Below are 17,526 nucleotides of genomic sequence, written 5' to 3'. Positions count from 1 at the left end.
TGCTAGCTTTAGCGCGGCTTCCCCAGGTCAGTGAAAACTTTCAAAAGAGAAATGAATGAACTTACCAGGTTGCCCTATCTCTTCACATATCTTCCTCCAAGCTCGGTCCTTTATATTCCTGTCTTGGTACAGAAAGCAGCTGGTGTTGTACGGCTCCGGGTTGTTTGCTACGGCGTTGATTAGCCATTTACCATTTCCTCCATTGAAGTATGAAGGGCTTTGGCTGGATCTGCCCCTTTGACCTAGGTCACAGCCACGTCACCAGGCTCCTGATTGGTTGTCGAATTGACGCTGGAGTTCAGATTTTTCCAACTCGAGCAGTAGACGCGATATGGCGCGAATGCACAAAATGCAACACAAAAACTGACGTCAAGCGCGCCAGACGTGCTACTTTGACGCGCGTTTGACGCGTTTTCGTGTCTGCTTCTGAGTTTTGTGCTTCTGAGTTTCCGCGTGTCATCGCACTTCTCCATTGACTTTACATCTAAACCTGATGCTCTGGTCGCGTCTATCACGTTCGGTGTGAACACACCATTAAAGTTTCTCGGCGTTTGTTGACTTGACATCCCGCGTTTAGCTGCTGCTTCTTCTTCTGCCGCTAATTTAAAGGCACTTTACCGCCACCTGCTGGGCTGGAGTGTGGACCATGACGGTTTTAAGGCCTAGATATTTTCTAAAGAAAATCCCTGTGACATTTAAAAATCTGAACCTCATTATCTCACCCATACTCTTTTGTAAAATCTCTTCAAACATTAACTGAACACTACTTCTCTGAAAAGCCCTCATTTAGCTGACTACAAATCACTTTTCTATACTACAAATATGGAGTAAGCCTAATCGTTGAGTCACTTCCGGTATTTCGGACAATCCCTTTTCGTCAAGAGCCACTTGTTAATTTGTTGCGGAGTTGTTAAAGTGTTTTCTGAAATGTTATTTTGTTGTTGATGTTGTAAATGTGATTTGCACTTCCTAGCCACCGTATAAAGCGTCTTGAGGCGACTGTTGTTGTGATTTGGTGCTATATAAATAACATTTAATTGAATTTAATTGAAAATTAATTAATTAATAATTCATTCAGAAATGTTTTGTTTTGTTATTTTGGCAATTTCTTAACACAGTGAAATATTTCTAACTTGTTCAATTGTCCCACTATGATATTATGCTTTTGAAATTCCAAAACCTGATCGAACTTGCTGCGATGCAATAAACTTTATGTTTATTTCCAGAAATTCTCTACACATATAAACTGCAGGATGAAATTTAGAAAGAAAATTATCATATTTTAAAATCAGAAACTTCACATGTTTGCAAAAACCATAAATGTGGCTTAAAAGCAAAAGGACTTGGACCTTAGGGAAGCCCAAACCCAGGAGAGTTCTGGATGCCATAATCCATGGCTCCTTGGAAGTCCTCATAATTGTGTAACACTGTGATTTTGATAGTATTTGCACAGACATCTGTTACAGGGAAGCGTGAAGTGGTCTGGAAAAGAAGCTGTGACTTTGGCTGAATTGCTGCAGGAGGAATTTCCCTCAGTCCAGTTGCAAACATAGGGATGTCTTCAAGAGACAGACTTCCATTTTTCTCTGTGAATGTAAAAAGAAAAAGTTATTTCTAATGATAATAAACACAAACAGGGGCCATTACACTTTGTTGACATAAATGTACTCATGTCAACATTTTCAACCAAATTTAAGACCTTCTACAGAAAGCAGATAGTCTTGCCAGTAGCTCAGTACTCTTGACGCCTAGAGCTGCCAGGTGGACCAAATTGCACATGGAAGATGTTCTCCAGAAGATCAGCTGTCAGCCTGGTCTCAGTGTAGCACATGAATGAGAAGAGTGAAGGATGCTGTTCCAGGGCGTTTAGAAAATCCAGTGTTGCTAGACCCTCTCTGAAACTAGAAAACAGTCTCATTTTTAATAAATTGTTTAATGTTATTTGTGGAGGTTGTGGTGCCTTACCTACAGCATCATCTTCCTCTCAACAAGCAAGCAAAACTTCACATGGCAAAATACTGTGTTAAGAAAGTAACCAACATTCTTATCTAGCTAAGACAGTCATCCTGCTACAAAAAAGAAGTCCTCCTGAAAAAGGCCTTTAAAGTTCACTGGAATAAAAAAAGTAACCATTTAATCTTCTGAAAAGATTTTGTTAAATGGGCACATAATAGTCTGAATTCTATACCTTTGGATGGAAAGATGGTTTCAGTAGATGAAGTACCACTGAATGTAATCTGCTACTACCTTCTTCTTATCCTCCAGTGTCCTCATGAATCAATAGCAGCCTGCTGTCTGGAGCATGCTTGGGTGTTTTTCTAAGACTACCCAGAGCTCACTTACAGTTGTTGCATTCTCTATCTAAATAAAAAAACATATATTACCAGAGATGGGCAGTAACGCGTTACTGTAATCTGATTACTTTTTTCAAGTAACGAGTAAAGTAAGGGATTACTATTGCAAAAACGGTAATTAGATTACCGTTACTTTCCCGTAGGAACGCTGCGTTACTGCGTTACTAAAACCGTGATTTTTTGCGAGAATGTCTCACGACAGTGACGTAAGCGAGTGCGCCGTTAGTGACAACAGCTGTGTGCAGATCAACAATGGATCACATATCGATTGTGGGAGAGAGTATGAGCGTGCAGCGTTTAAAGCGTGGAAGCACTGACCGTACTTTGAGTTTGATTCCATAAAAACCCCTAAACATCTGAGCAAGCACCAAGTGCGCTGAGAAACTCGCGGATTCTTCAACTGACTGCGGCACACCTGCACCAGGGTAAACCTCCGCCTACCCTGGTCCTGCTTTACAGATGAAAATAGAGCAACAGGACAGCTGAGTCTTTGACTTTATTTATTTTCTGCTGTGTTTTACTTGCATCTACTTGAAAGACTGAGTCTAAACACAAAAAATATTATATTTTATTTTATGTGCTGGAATGTGCAGAAAATAGGTTTCAATGTTAAACTAATTTCTTCCAGTCAGAGAATGTTGCAGATAATTACATTTTTGCTTGATGCATAAAGTTAAAAGATTAAAACTAATAAAACAAGTTTTAAAAAGAGACTTTTCCATTTGATTACATTTTGTATGATGGATTATGTAGAAAAAGTAGAATTGGGCTGAAAGATCTATCGCTTTATCACCTACTCAGGTTGTAAATCGTGTTTTTAAAAAGTAACTAAGTAACTAAGTAATTAATTACTTTTGAAAAGAAGTAATCAGTAAAGTAATGGGATTACTTTTTTGGGGAAGTAATCAGTAATTAGTTACTGATTACTTTTTTCAAGTAACTTGACCAACACTGTATATTACACACGCATACATACATACATACATACATACATATATACATATATATATATATATATATATATATATGTATATATATATATATATATCCTTCTCCTATCGCACTTGGGTCTTGGTACCCAATCTCAGGTGGGGGTGATGATATCTCCTCCCTGACCTGGCGTCCTGGCTCCCCCTTGCCGTAGCATTTATGTTGTACCTCGTCAATCTCTAGCAGTGAGAGCAGTCCCTTCTTTCAAATGTTGGAACACTGAGCTACTAGTTGTTTTGCCGTCATTGTGGATGTTGGGTATCGAAGAATCCATAGGTCCCTCATCCTATTCATGTAACCCCTTCCGCCAGGGTTACTTGCGTAGTAGCATTCCAACAATACCCTGTTTTCGTCTCTTGCCCACCGATGCCTTCTTGTTCAAAGAGAGGGAAGGTAGTCAGAACTGAGGGGATTGAACTACCAGAACGCAACATTGCAGACATAGAGGACAGTTACCCCAGGTGCAGGCTGTGTAAAGATGCCCCAGAGACAATCCAGCACATAACAGCAGGGTGCAAGATGCTAGCAGGCAAGGCATACATGGAACGCCATAACCAAGTGGCCGGCATAGTGTACAGGAACATCTGTGCTGAATATGGCCCGAATATGGACATAGTGGTGGTAGACAAACATGAGAAGACGGCCGTAGTGATCGATGTAGCGGTTCCCAATGACAGCAACATCAGGAAGAAGGAACACAAGAAGCTGGAGAAATACCAAGGGCTCAGAGAAGAGCTCGAGAGGATGTGGAGGGTGAAGGTAACGGTGGTCCCCGTGGCGAGTGGGAATTTTTAATTTTTTTCATATATATATTTCTGTGCTCACAAATGATAAAATCTCTAATAAAAGAGCTGGGTGTTTTATATATATATATATGTGTGTGTGTGTGTGTGTGTGTGTGTGTGTGTGTGTGTGTGTGTGTGTGTGTGTGTGTGTGTGTGTGTGTGTATTGAGAGAGAGAGAGAGAGAGAGAAATAAACACACACCCTTTGGTGAATATGTATATCATCAATTTTCAAAATGGAAATTGTGACAGTTACGATTATTACCATATATTTGGGCTACAGAAATACACTCAGTCAAGTGATATCCTTTGCAATTTAACACAGTCTTGAATTACAAAATCAGTAATCATTTCAGGCATCAGTTAGTTACCAAGATTATGTTAAGTAATCTATTAAATGTAGGTCTTTGCATTAATTGGCATTTGTCATAATCATAACATCATAAATTCACCTCTAGTAGAGCCTTCTTGATTTCTTCATCTGGTATATCATCAATTGGAGCCTCAAATGTCTTGTCTTTTCCAACAAGCTACATTAAGAAGTTTGGAGATAAACAACATGGCCATGGACCACCATGGACAATGGAAACTGCAATCATTCTTCCAATGTAGAAATATTCATTTTCATCTGCAGCTAAAGATAAAGACATTACATTATAATAAAGTAATTTTGACCATGGAAAAAAATGTGAAAAAAAATAAACACCTTTACTATGAAACGTGAGATATTTGGCATAGTCTTTTCCTTCGAATATTCTTCTCGTCCTTATGGCTTCCATCAAAAGGGTGAGAAATTCTCGGGTAGGCCCACCTGTGTCTATTGCCTCTTCAGCCTGCCCCACGTCATCAGAGAATTTCACCATCATGCCAGAGTTGGGACTATATGAAGACCTTCTGACGCCTCGGTAGGCACCATCCCAGACATTGGCTCGGTTAATCTTCAGAGCCAGATTTGAGATGACATGTGCAGCCGTCAATCCATCAGGTTCATCACTGTAGAATCAGTCAGTGAAAAGCAACTAAATATTTACACTGTTTACACTTTATGTTTTTCTTGTTTAATATCTTTTAAGTAATGTTTCTTGCTTTATCAATTGGCCCAACCAACCGCTTCATTAAGATGGCCCACTCTACAGAGTGGGATTCTGTCTGATATTGGGCCGCCGTTGTGTTGCTTTGAACGTGTATTTTTTTGGTGGTTTAAAAAAATGTGTTTTATTTGTTTAATAAATCATTTTGACCAGTAAACATGTTCAAACATGCACCATGGTGTGGTCTTTCTTTGCTTGTGACTTCTTGATGTTGGTAAATACAATAATTGAAAAATACCACGTTCTCTGAGACTTCAGGCATATAGTCCCTTCGTCGTCCATCGTCACTATTAAATTATATATACATATAATAATGTACAACACATTATGGAGTATGCTTCTGCTCTGAGGTCCCGCCTCCATGCACTTATGCAGTTAATCGCTAGACAGGTATATTTATAAATAATATTATATTAGGGAAATTTTCCCAGACATATTTTTGACCTGGGGGGTAGAATTGATTGTGAAATGGAAAAGGAAAATGCTTATGAACTTGCAAATTAAAAACATGATGCATTTAAAGTAGCCCTTTTCCATTTATATTTAAGAAGAGAATTTGTTCTAGTGTGCGATGGCTGAACCTGTTCCTTTTCGTGGAGATCATTTCTCCTGCCTTAAGGAAAATCCCTTCACATGGCACAGAGGAGGCTGGAGTGCAGAGAAACTGGTAGAGATGCAGGTATACAGTCTACCTGGGCCCCACAAACTATCAGCTAAAGAGAATAAATACATTCAATTGCTGCACATTTGGCAGACTAACATTTTCAGATTAATTAAACAATAAAATATATATTTTCACAACATTACATGTAAAGAGTCAAGTGGAAGTTTTTCTAAAGTTATTTAATGATATTTATATTATGGAGGCAGATTTTTGACATTTTACCTTTTTCCCGTTTTCAGATAAAATAAACACGCACAAAACAAAAGCAAACGGCCAGAACACAAAGCTGGAAAACCCACCGGATTGACAAAAATCAACTCAAAATCCTCCCACACAACAGAACCTCCTCTTTTCCTCACTGGTTCCAAATCTCTCAGTGGAATGATCAGTGGTTCGCTATCTGTCACCATCAAAACACCACAAATCCCCCGAATGATTCGCTTCCTTATAAACCATTGAATCAGACACCGAAGCAGTTAGGCTCTAAATGAAGCTTCGGACGTCACTGATCACGTGACTCTGGCCAAACGAATCAAGCTTCGACACAGTCTGAAGCAGTGTGTTGATTTTTTTGACACATGCTTCAAGCGGGCCATCACTAGTGACAGGCAATTCTATTTAACTTACGTTCTGACAAAAAGTCCTCAAGTGTGCAGACAAATAGTGTAATTCTTTGGTAAGACTTGCCAACGGCCTCTTTGTAGAGTTCAATCGTAAAGGGTGTGTTAGCTCCTGGAATATTTTTTATTTGAGAGCCATCAGGGTAGAGCAGGAGGTATTCTCCATCTTTCATATCTTGGTTGAAATCTTTCAGTTTTTTAATGGCAGCACCCAACAGCCTCTCAGATGACCAGCTTGGGTCAACATGTAATGGTAGTGATTTCCCTCTTATGGGTCTCATGCCAGTCCTCTTTTTGTTCACGATCCCAACAGAAATCTAGATTACATTTCAGGAAAAAAAGTGGTCACATATTAGAAAAGTGTTGTCAGACAACAGATTAACATTTAGAAAAATTTGTATTTATTCCTTCACTGTTTTCCTTGATTTCTTTTTGGATTTTGAGAACATCCTCCTTTCTGCCTGTTTACCTTCACGGTACTTGAAGAACAGCTGAACAACTGTCTTGGCTGAACAGGAGAAAAGGGTGAAAGACAGAGAGACTCTTTATTGCTCTATTGTTGTTTATATGTCTGTGAAGGTTCTCAGTCATCCAGGTCATCGTAGTCAAAGGAGCTTGCAAAGAAAAGCGTTTGGACTTCTTTAAGTTGCTTGAAGACGTTTCACCTCTCATCCGAGAAGCTTCTTCAGTTCTAAGGTCAAATGGTGGAGAGTCCCAGATATAAACCTAGTGGGAGTTTCCCCCCACAGAGGGACAAAAGGACCCCTGATGATCCTCTAATCGCCTGAGCCAAGGTGTGAAACTGGGTGTGGGTCACAATCAGCCAGAGTTTCGGGTGAGCTCGTTGTGAAACCTGGCCCCACCTTATCATGCGAATTCCTGAGGTCAGATGGCCCAGGATGTGAGTGGGCGTTAAGGCGTCTGGGAAGGGATCTTGTTAGGGAGTTTTTATTGTTTTATTTGCTTATGCTTCAAAAGTTATGTTACACATATTCCACCAGACACAGTTTTCTGTAGAAACAGGAAGCTGACCCTGTGACACTGACAAGAGACCAGCACAGAAATACATATCCGCAGAAGTTGACTTGCATTATATTATTCTTAGAAATTGACTTGCAACAAACATACTTTGTGACACACACACACAGCTTACACACACAGCTTACACACAGACAGCATCAGGACCTGCGTAACAGGAAATGTGATTATATTTGCATATTGACGATGTAACCTATAAAAATAAACGAATGCTGCAGTTCGGTGTGATTTGCTCTGAGCTTTTCACCCGTGCCACACGTTGTCAATCTTAAGTGTCTCAGTGTTGTTTATTCACCTGACTGTTTGTTAACTGTAAATCTCTGACATTTAATTGGTCCTTCGAAGCCGTTAATGGACTGGTATTAATAATACTATTATGCTCCATTTCACAGTGGTATCCTTCCTCAAGTCCCGACGCCGTGACAAGCCTGCGTCGAAGTCTCTGCAGAGCGCCCTCCAGGAAGGGTTGAAAGTCCAGGGACGCTAAATTCGGGTCCTGGCCGACGTTATACAGGCCCACGGCGCTGGGGCTTGAAAGTGGACGCCCGACAGACCGGCAACAGCGAAGCCAGGTGATTATTCCACATTTGACACACCTTGCGTAAAACGATCGGCTGGGACAGTCTGTCTGCTCTAAGTATATTAAATAGGAAGTGACCTATTCGCTAACATAAGTCTATAGAAAGACTGACTATCCGCTCACCTGTAAGAGGTTGGTAGCCTGATAGAATTGATTGTCCGCTCACCTGTGAGAGGTTGGAAGCCCGACAAGTTACCCGCTCGCCTGAAATAGGGCTGGAAGCCGTGTAACGGTTAGCAGCACGCCTGAAAGACGGCTAGTGGTAGATACTAAAGAGAGGCCCAGACTGTCCAGCATAAATCTTGCGCGCATAAACTGTTTTTACTGTTTTGTTGGTGGAGTAAGTTGATTGAACAGCACATTAAGGTGGCTGAACTACTCCACTGAATTGTTTACCGTTGATAGCTCACGTACTGGCTGAATGAGGAAAAAGTTGTGCGTCATCACGTAAAATCGACAACCGCTTTCAAGAATAGCTTGAAAGTAGAAGCCTGTTGTTGATAACTTCTCTCATTCTTCGTGCCAGTGACAGCTTCACGGGTCTGTCTGTATATTTAACTCGATAAAATACCTTGTAAACAAACCTTCTACAAAACGAAACCAAATGGTTTGCAGTCCCTCTGCAGTAACTATTTTAAGAGGAACCTTACAAACAGAACTAAACAATGAAATATAGTTGGCATGACGATCATGCCCAGATTGTATGAAATAAATAAAAGGAAATCATTCACATGAAAACCTTTTCTATAAAAAGAGAGATACATAAGGTAGATTAAGGCTGTCTCATTGTTCAGCCGAGGAAAGTGTGTGAAAAGGTAAATGTCTCCAGCCTGGGTGAGGGTGGGACTGCAGCCCACCCGAAGCCCTTGATGGATACAAAATAAAATATAGAAATAAAAATAATAATAAATTACTTGGTTCGACAGGCAACAGAGAGAATGAATGTGACTGAAGGTTGGATCTGAGATGAGGCAAACAGAAGACCAGTCTAAAAAGTAGGCACAAACCTGCTCAGAGAAAAAACAAATTTGTACGGATGAATTCTAAATTATCTGTTTGCTGAGTAAAATGATCCAAACTATTGAATTGGCTCAGTAGTAGTATAGTGATTTACACTGATAAAATGTTGTAATATACTGTTGTTATTATATGGAAAGAAAAAGATGATAATATTAATAAAAATATAATATTAATGACAAGTATCCTAGTCAGTATGATGTGAGATGGATAATTGTTATGACGTAGTCTGCATCAAGTTTAAGGTTTGCTCAAACTCAGTATAATGGCATATGAGATGAAGAAAATAAAGGCAATATCTAAACCAATTAGGTGCATAGAGGCACTTAACCTGCTTGAAAACCTGTCATTTATCCTAGATAAATATTACTGAGATGTAGAGCACATTTATAATAACAACTAATAAGCCAAACCCTGTAGATAATAGCTAAAGCGACAAGATTGAGAAGCTGATTTAAATATGTGGACACTACTAAGCTAATGAGCGAATTAAACATTTTTATTTATTTGTTTTTAGAGCAGAAGCTGCATAGAGGACAGCACAGGGAGCTATCTATCAATGAATAGGAAACACACATACACAAATTGTTACATGTGAAATTATTTTTGGAAAGAATCAGAAGTGAGATGGTTTTGAATTAAGAAATCAGTGAAAAGATGCATGAATTAAACCTGACTATAACATACAGAGGCAATGAAGGAAGCAGCTTACACTCACTGAACATTAACATGCATAGGAGATGTAATGAAGACCTGCTTACACTTATACACATAACATGAGTTGGTATTTCTGACCAGAGAGAGGGAAACGGGTAGTTTAAGTACTCAGGATAATAATGAAAATGTCTTAGTTGTGTTTCTTCAGGAGCAAAGCAGACCTGGACCAATTCTCCAGGTGCAGCGGTCGGAAGAAACCCATAGGTTAGCAAATTTGGGAAATAAAACTGACTGCTTAAGCGGAGAATTGTGCAGGAGTCTGAAACACTGCAAAAGCAACATATGCAAATTCACGTACATGATTTACAAATGCCCAGTTTTAGAGCTGTAAACTGTGAGCAATTCAAAGTTTAAATATATGTATATATAGAGAGATAAAAATAAGAAAACTTTAACTTCAAAGTTGAAATATGTAAGATGTGTGAAATGTGTGAATTCTTTGAAAAACTAGAAGGTATCTAGGAATGCCTCAGGTGAAAATGTAATGAACAAAAAAAAAAACCAAAGACGAGGAAGCAAAGAGCAATGGAAACACAGACGTGTATAACATAGAACAATTACTTCTAGGCTCTGAACACAAACCCTCTGTTGTCAGATCTAGCAGATCCAGTTGTAGTAAAAACTACCACAAATCACAGGCCAGTTAAACCACAATATCCCTTAAGCACAGAAGCAAAAACAGGGATCAGGCCAGTAATTGCAGATATGGAAAAAGCAGGCATTTTAGTAAAAACAACTGAAACAACCTGTAATACTCCGATTTTCCCAGTGAAAAAAGCAAACACGGGGAAATATCGACTAGTACATGACTTTAGAGCAATAAATGACATAACAGAACAAATCCCACCTGTGGTGGCAAATCCACACACCATTTTAAATCAAGCAACACCAAAGGAACAGTGGTTTTCTGTGGTAGACCTATCCAATGCTTTCTTTTCTGTACCACTACATTTTGACTCACAAAAGCTATTTGGACTCACTTTGGACGACCAGAAGTATACCTATACAAGGTTGCCTCAGGGATTCCAGAACAGCCCCACCCTGTATGCAGAAGCTTTAAAGAAATCTATGTCATTATGCACGCTCCCTGCCACAGGTCAGTTTTTTCTATACGTTGATGATATTCTCGTTACAGGAGACACGCAACACTTAACAGAGCAGGGTCATAAAGTCTCACAACACAAGTTACAGTTGTGGGGCAAAGAGGTTACGTACCTCGGACATAAGCTTACAGGAGAAGGCAGAACACTGTTAGACAGCAGAAAACTAGCAGTGCAGAATGCCCCAAAACCATGACCCAGCAACACGCTCAGACACAAACTGGTTCACCCGAAAGACAAAACGCCAAAACACAAACTTAACAATGTGGTGTATGCTGTACAGTGCAGCGAGGAATGCTCAGACCTCTACATTGGAGAGACCAAACAGCCACTTCACAAGCGCATGGCACAACACAGAAGAGCCACCTCCACAGGACAAGACTCAGCAGTCCATCTGCATCTAAAGGTCAAAGGTCACTCTTTCGAGGATGCCAATGTTCACATTTTGGACAGAGAGGACAGATGGTTTGAAAGAGGAGTGAAAGAAGCCATCTATGTCCACTGTGAGCGACCATCTTTGAACAGAGGCGGGGGTTTACGACACCAACTCTCTGCCATCTATAATCCAGTTTTGAGATCCTTCCCAGACGCCTTAACGCCCACTCACATCCTGGGCCATCTGACCTCAGGAATTCGCATGATAAGGTGGGGCCAGGTTTCACAATGAACTCACCCGAAACTCTGGCTGATTGGGACCCACACCCAGTTTCACACCTTGGCTCAGGCGATTAGAGGATCATCAGGGGTCCTTTTGTCCCTCTGTGGGGGGAAACTCCCACTAGGTTTATATCTGGGACTCTCCACCATTTGACCTTAGAACTGAAGAAGCTTCTCGGATGAGAGGTGAAACGTCTTCAAGCAACTTAAAGAAGTCCAGACGCTTTTCTTTGCAAGCTCCTTTGATTGTTGTTTATAATTCAAAAGCAAACATGAAAAAGTCATTATTCAAAAAATTTATGAACATAATGCACCTAACACTCTACCTCTTCCCCACAGTCACATCCAGCAGAAAAATGTCTTTGCTTTCAGTCACATGACACCAGGTGTCTATAATTTCCCAATTAAAACAATACTTTTTCATTTATGACACTATAGGAGCGCCGTCGCCCGAGAAGGAGACGTTATCGACCATCTCTTCCTTCTGTAATTATTGGAAACGTAAGATCTTTGCCCAATAAGATGGATGAGCTCATGTCGCTAACCTGGTCACAGAGGGAGTACCGGCAATGTAGCATCATGATGCTAACGGAGTCGGGGCTAACATCGCTAACTCCGGACACAAGCGTGACACTACCGGGATTCCAGCTGCTGCGAGCGGACAGGACCAGAGACAGCGGTAAGAGGAAAGGAGGGGGACTGGCAGTTTTTGTGAACGACAGATGGTGTAACCCTGGGCACATCACTGTAAAAGAGCAACTCTGCAGCAGAGACATTGAGCTGTTAGCCGTTAGCATGCGTCCGTACTACCTGCCCCGGGAGTTCTCGCATGTTATCGCGATAACAGCGTATGCCCCCCCCTCGGCCAACGCGGATGCAGCCTGTGACACTCTCCACTCTGTGGTCAGCAGACTGCAAACACAATCACCGAGAGCCCTTCTCATAATATCAGGGGACTTCAATCATGCCTCACTGGACTCCACACTGCCCACCTTCACCCAGTATGTGACCTGCTCAACCAGAGACAATAAAACACTGGACTTACTGTATGCCAATGCTGAAGAGGCATACAGTTCATCACCTCTCCCTCCCCTGGGCAGATCTGATCACAACCTGGTGCACCTTGTCCCTGTGTATGAGCCCTTAGTGCGCAGGGAGCCACCAGCCACCCGCACAGTACAGAGATGGTCAGAGGAGAGCGAGGAGGCTCTTAAGGATTGTTTTGAGTCGACTGTGTGGGAGGTGATTTGTGATGACCACGGTGAGGACATCGACAGCCTTACTACATGCATTACTGACTATATAAACTTCTGTGTGGATAACACCGTACCTACCAGGACTGTACGGTGTTTCTCCAACAACAAACCTTGGATTACCCCAGAAATTAAAACCGTCCTCAAGCAGAAGAGGAGGGCCTTCAAATCCAGAGACAAAGAGGAGTTGAAAAGGGTGCAGAGAGAGCTGAGGGGACTGATAAGGAATGGGAAGGAGAGCTACAGGCAGAAGATGGAGAACCAGCTTCAACAAAACAACGTTGGTGAAGTCTGGAGAGGCCTCAGAACCATCTCGGGCCACAAACAGCAGAATCATCAAGGACTCCAGTCACCCCAGCCATAAACTGTTCAGACTGCTTCCATCAGGAAGGAGGTTCTGCAGCATCCGGTCCCGTACCAGCAGACTGAGAGACAGCTTTTTCCATCAGGCCATCAGACTGCTGAACACGTCATAGACACCTCAGCTTCACTACTGGAACTTCAACATTATGCACTCCATACTGTATATAAATGCCACTTGTTTTGCACATATTCAACTCTGTATATTTTATATATTTTATTATTATTATTATTTATTTTTTATTTTTTTTATTTTTATTTTTTTACTATTTAATTTGTAAAAATGTGTATACACACACACACACACACACACACACACACACACACACACACACACACACACAGGAAAATATTTAGTATACACATCCAGAAATGCATACACTATTATATATTGTACATATATTTATTAGTTTCAGGTTGACCATTCTTGTATTTTGCTCGTTTGTGTTGTTGTGTTTGCACATCTCTGTTGCTTGTGGGGCTCGCACACAAGAATTTCACTCGCATGTGCTGTGCCAGTGTGCCTGCACATGTGATGTGACAATAAAAGTGATTTGATTTGATTTGATTTGAACTCTCTGCCTGGGAGGGATGTGAGATGGGCAAATGAACTGAATCATTTCTTCAACAGATTTGATTCATCCATGAGGCAGTCTCCAACATCGGCTGCAGACTCACCCACCCCCACTGCTGCTGTTCCACCTCAGATACCTCAGACACTTCACACCTCCTCTACTCACCCTGCTCACTCCTCCCCACCCCCAACAACAGCATCCAATACACACTCAACACAAGGCTCCAGCCTGTCTCTCTCAACCACCCAGGTTAGGAGGGAACTGAGGAGGATTAATGGCAAGAAGGCAGCGGGTCCAGATGGCATCAGCTCGAGGGTCGTCAGGTCCTGCGCGGACCAACTGTGTGGGGTGATGGAGCACCTCTTCAACCTGAGCCTGAGGTTGGGAAGAGTCCCACAGCTCTGGAAAACCTCCTGTGTTGTACCAGTGCCAAAGACTTCACGCCCCAAGGACCTCAACAGCTACAGGCCGGTGGCTCTGACATCCCACCTGATGAAGACCCTGGAGCGGTTGGTCCTGGCTCAGCTTCGGCGCCTAATAAGCTCATCACTGGACCCACTTCAGTTTGCCTACCAGCCTGGCATTGGAGCGGATGATGCCGTCATTCACCTCCTACATCGTTCCCTCGCTCACCTGGAGACCGCTGGAAGCACTGTGAGAATCATGTTCTTTGATTTCTCCAGTGCCTTCAACACTATTCTTCCCTCGGTTCTAAAGGACAAGCTGGTGAACTCTGGAGTGGACCATCACCTCACTACCTGGATCCTGGACTACCTCACCGACCGACCACAGTATGTGAGGACTCAGGGCTGTGTGTCGGACAGGGTCGTCTGCAGTACGGGGGCCCCACAGGGAACGGTTCTGGCTCCGTTCCTCTTCACCATCTACACTGCAGACTTCTCCCACAATTCCACCCAGTGCTTCCTGCAGAAGTTCTCTGATGACTCTGCAATAGTCGGCCTCATCACTGATGGGGACGACAAGGAGTACAGAGGTCTGACCCAAGACTTTGTGGACTGGTGCCAGCTGAACTACCTCCAGATCAACGCCAGTAAAACCAAGGAACTGGTGGTAGACTTCCGCAGGCACAAGCATTCTCCACTGCAACCACTGAACATCCAGGGTATGGACATTGAGGCTGTGGACAGCTACAGGTACCTTGGTGTTCATCTGAACAATAGACTGGACTGGACTCATAACTCAGACGCCCTCTACAGGAAAGGGCAGAGCAGGCTGTACCTGCTGCGGAGACTCAGGTCGTTTGGAGTGGAGGGCCCACTCCTGAAGACCTTCTATGACTCTGTGGTGGCTTCTGCTATCTTTTATGGTGTGGTCTGCTGGGGCGGCAGCATCTCTGCTGGGGACAGGAAGAGACTGAACAGGGTGATCCGAAGGGCCAGCTCTGTTCTAGGATGCCCTCTGGACCCAGTGGAGGTGGTGAGTGACAGGAGAATGGCGGCTAAGCTGTCATCCCTGTTGGACAACATCTCCCACCCCATGCAGCAGACTGTGACAGCACTGAGCAGCTCCTTCAGTGGGAGACTGCGGCACCCACGGTGTGGGACGGAGAGATTTCGCAGGTCTTTCCTCCCCACTGCTGTCAGACTCCATAATAAAGACTTTAACTGATCAAGCACACACATCCATACATATGCAATAATACTAAGTGCAATAATCCTTTCTGTCATCGTTGTATTTTTACTCAGTTGTATATAGTATTTGTATTTGTATTCTATTTTTATCTTATTGTATATTTATTCTATTTTATTCTACTGTATATAGTATTTTATTTTATTCTATTCTGTACAGTTGTGTACTGTATTTATTCTTATTGTATTCTAATTTTTGCGTCATAACTTTTGCACTGTCCACTTCCTGCTGTGACAAAACAAATTTCCCACGTGTGGGACTAATAAAGGTTATCTTATCTTATCTTATCTTATCTTATCTTATCTGTAAAGTACAAACACCTGAACAAATCTTGCCCTTTTCAATGTTTTCCTTATAGAACGAGTTGGAGTTACAATAGCAGGAAGCTCACACAAAATTACCTCTTGAGTGTTCTTGTTCTGTGGAAGCATCTTTAGCTGCTACAAAACTTACGTCTTTTCCAAAGGAACAGCAAAATGTTGTCAAGTTCTCAAACTGGAGTCCACAGAATGGACAATACATCTTATCCTGAAAAACACGAGTTCATGATTTTAGCAATTTACTTTACAAAGCAGTCAAATAAAACATTGTGTTGGTTTCAACAGACGACGGATTTTTAGGCTAATACTTTTTTTTTTTTTATAATTCAAGTATTATTAGATTTTGCATTTTATAACAGCAAATACAGAGATGTAACAACCAAAAGCAAGAAGCAAACAAACAAAAACAAACAAACAAAATAAATAAATAAAAAAAAAAAAAACACAACGAAACAAAACAAGTGAGGTTTTAACATATGTTGTATTAAGCTTTTAGGCTAATACTTAACATCTAATAGCAAAGACACAGTGTTGGGAAGGTTACTTTTAAAATGTATTCCATTACAGATTACAGATTACATGCCCCAAATGTATTTTGTAACATTCCATTAAGTTACTCAATGACAGTAACGTATTCTGAATACTTTGGATTACTTAATAATATATTATCATGCTGTTTACAACTACATGAATGCACTATTGCTGTGATTTATTACTATTACTGAAGGTTACTCTCCACACCAACACCAACCAGATGTTTAAATCTTAATATAATGAGTAACAGTAGGTGGACATTAGGTAAGGCTGCACTTTTTGCAGCGATCTCGTGTAGAAAACTATTCAGCGCGTATATAAAACAGGTCCGCGGCTCCGAGCCGTAGTAAAGGGACCTCTGGCTAATACGTCGGGTTCGTGTCGGGCTCGTAGCTGAAAACTAGCTTTACTTTGTTGTCTGGGTCACTTTGCTAGCAGAGACAGAGAGAGGCGTTGAAAGGCTGCTCCAACAGAACTTATTGTTTCAGAGGAAAACAGGAACACAGTGTACAGTCGAGTCTTAACAGCTTACTTACAGCTGGGCTCGTCAGGCTCTCTGTTTGGCTGCAGTGGTTATTATTATATTTACATGCTTCCAGCTCCCGTTTCTGCTCGGTGACAGCTCGTACTTTTCCTTTCTCTCCCTCCTCACAGACACATCACGGGTACAGCAGTCCATCCTCCCTGCAGCACGGACTACACTGCCCATCAGGCTGCATGCTTTAAGGCGATGCCTGTAACACTTCCTGTTGCCTTCATATTAAATCATTTTTTAAATAATAATTATTGAAAATATTTCTTCACGTCACTATGCGGCCGCAAGTAGAGGTAACATGGGCCGCGAGACTGAGACACAGACATCAGAGCCTCTGAATGCGTGTTTTGTTTGAGTTTCCACCGGCGTGGAAACCAAAAACAGAGAGGGGACAGCCTAACATATGTAACAGGAAAAGACCGCCGTGTAATCCATTTATTTCATCAAAGTAACTGTATTCTGATTACCACCTTTTTAAACGGTAACTGTAACGGAATACAGTTACTCATGTTTTATATTTTAAATACGTGACGGCGGTTCATGTACTCTGTTACTCCCCAACACTGCAAACATATCTGTAGTATGATAAGAATCATGAAATTACAACACATTTGCCTCTCCTTCACTCCTTTGAAGTGTCTCCCAGTTCCTTGGTTCGTGCAACTGGTCCGTCTGGTTATCGTCTCC

At 41.7% G+C, this 17,526-nt stretch overlaps 1 pseudogene; it reads right to left on the bottom strand.

Moving 5' to 3' along the window:
- Positions 1 to 1,350: 1,350 nt before the first annotated feature.
- LOC147329736 (G2/M phase-specific E3 ubiquitin-protein ligase-like) lies at positions 1,351 to 4,994 on the bottom strand (annotated as a pseudogene).
- Between the last annotated feature and the right edge of the window lie 12,532 nt (positions 4,995 to 17,526).

The sequence above is a fragment of the Aulonocara sp. 'chitande type north' Nkhata Bay genome, linkage group LG5 (assembly GCF_057382095.1).
Source record: "Aulonocara sp. 'chitande type north' Nkhata Bay isolate Kocher_YH1m ecotype deep benthic linkage group LG5, A_spYH_male_GT1.1, whole genome shotgun sequence".
Classification (NCBI taxonomy): Eukaryota; Metazoa; Chordata; class Actinopteri; order Cichliformes; family Cichlidae; genus Aulonocara; species Aulonocara sp. 'chitande type north' Nkhata Bay.
This window is presented reverse-complemented; position numbering and strand designations above follow the sequence as displayed.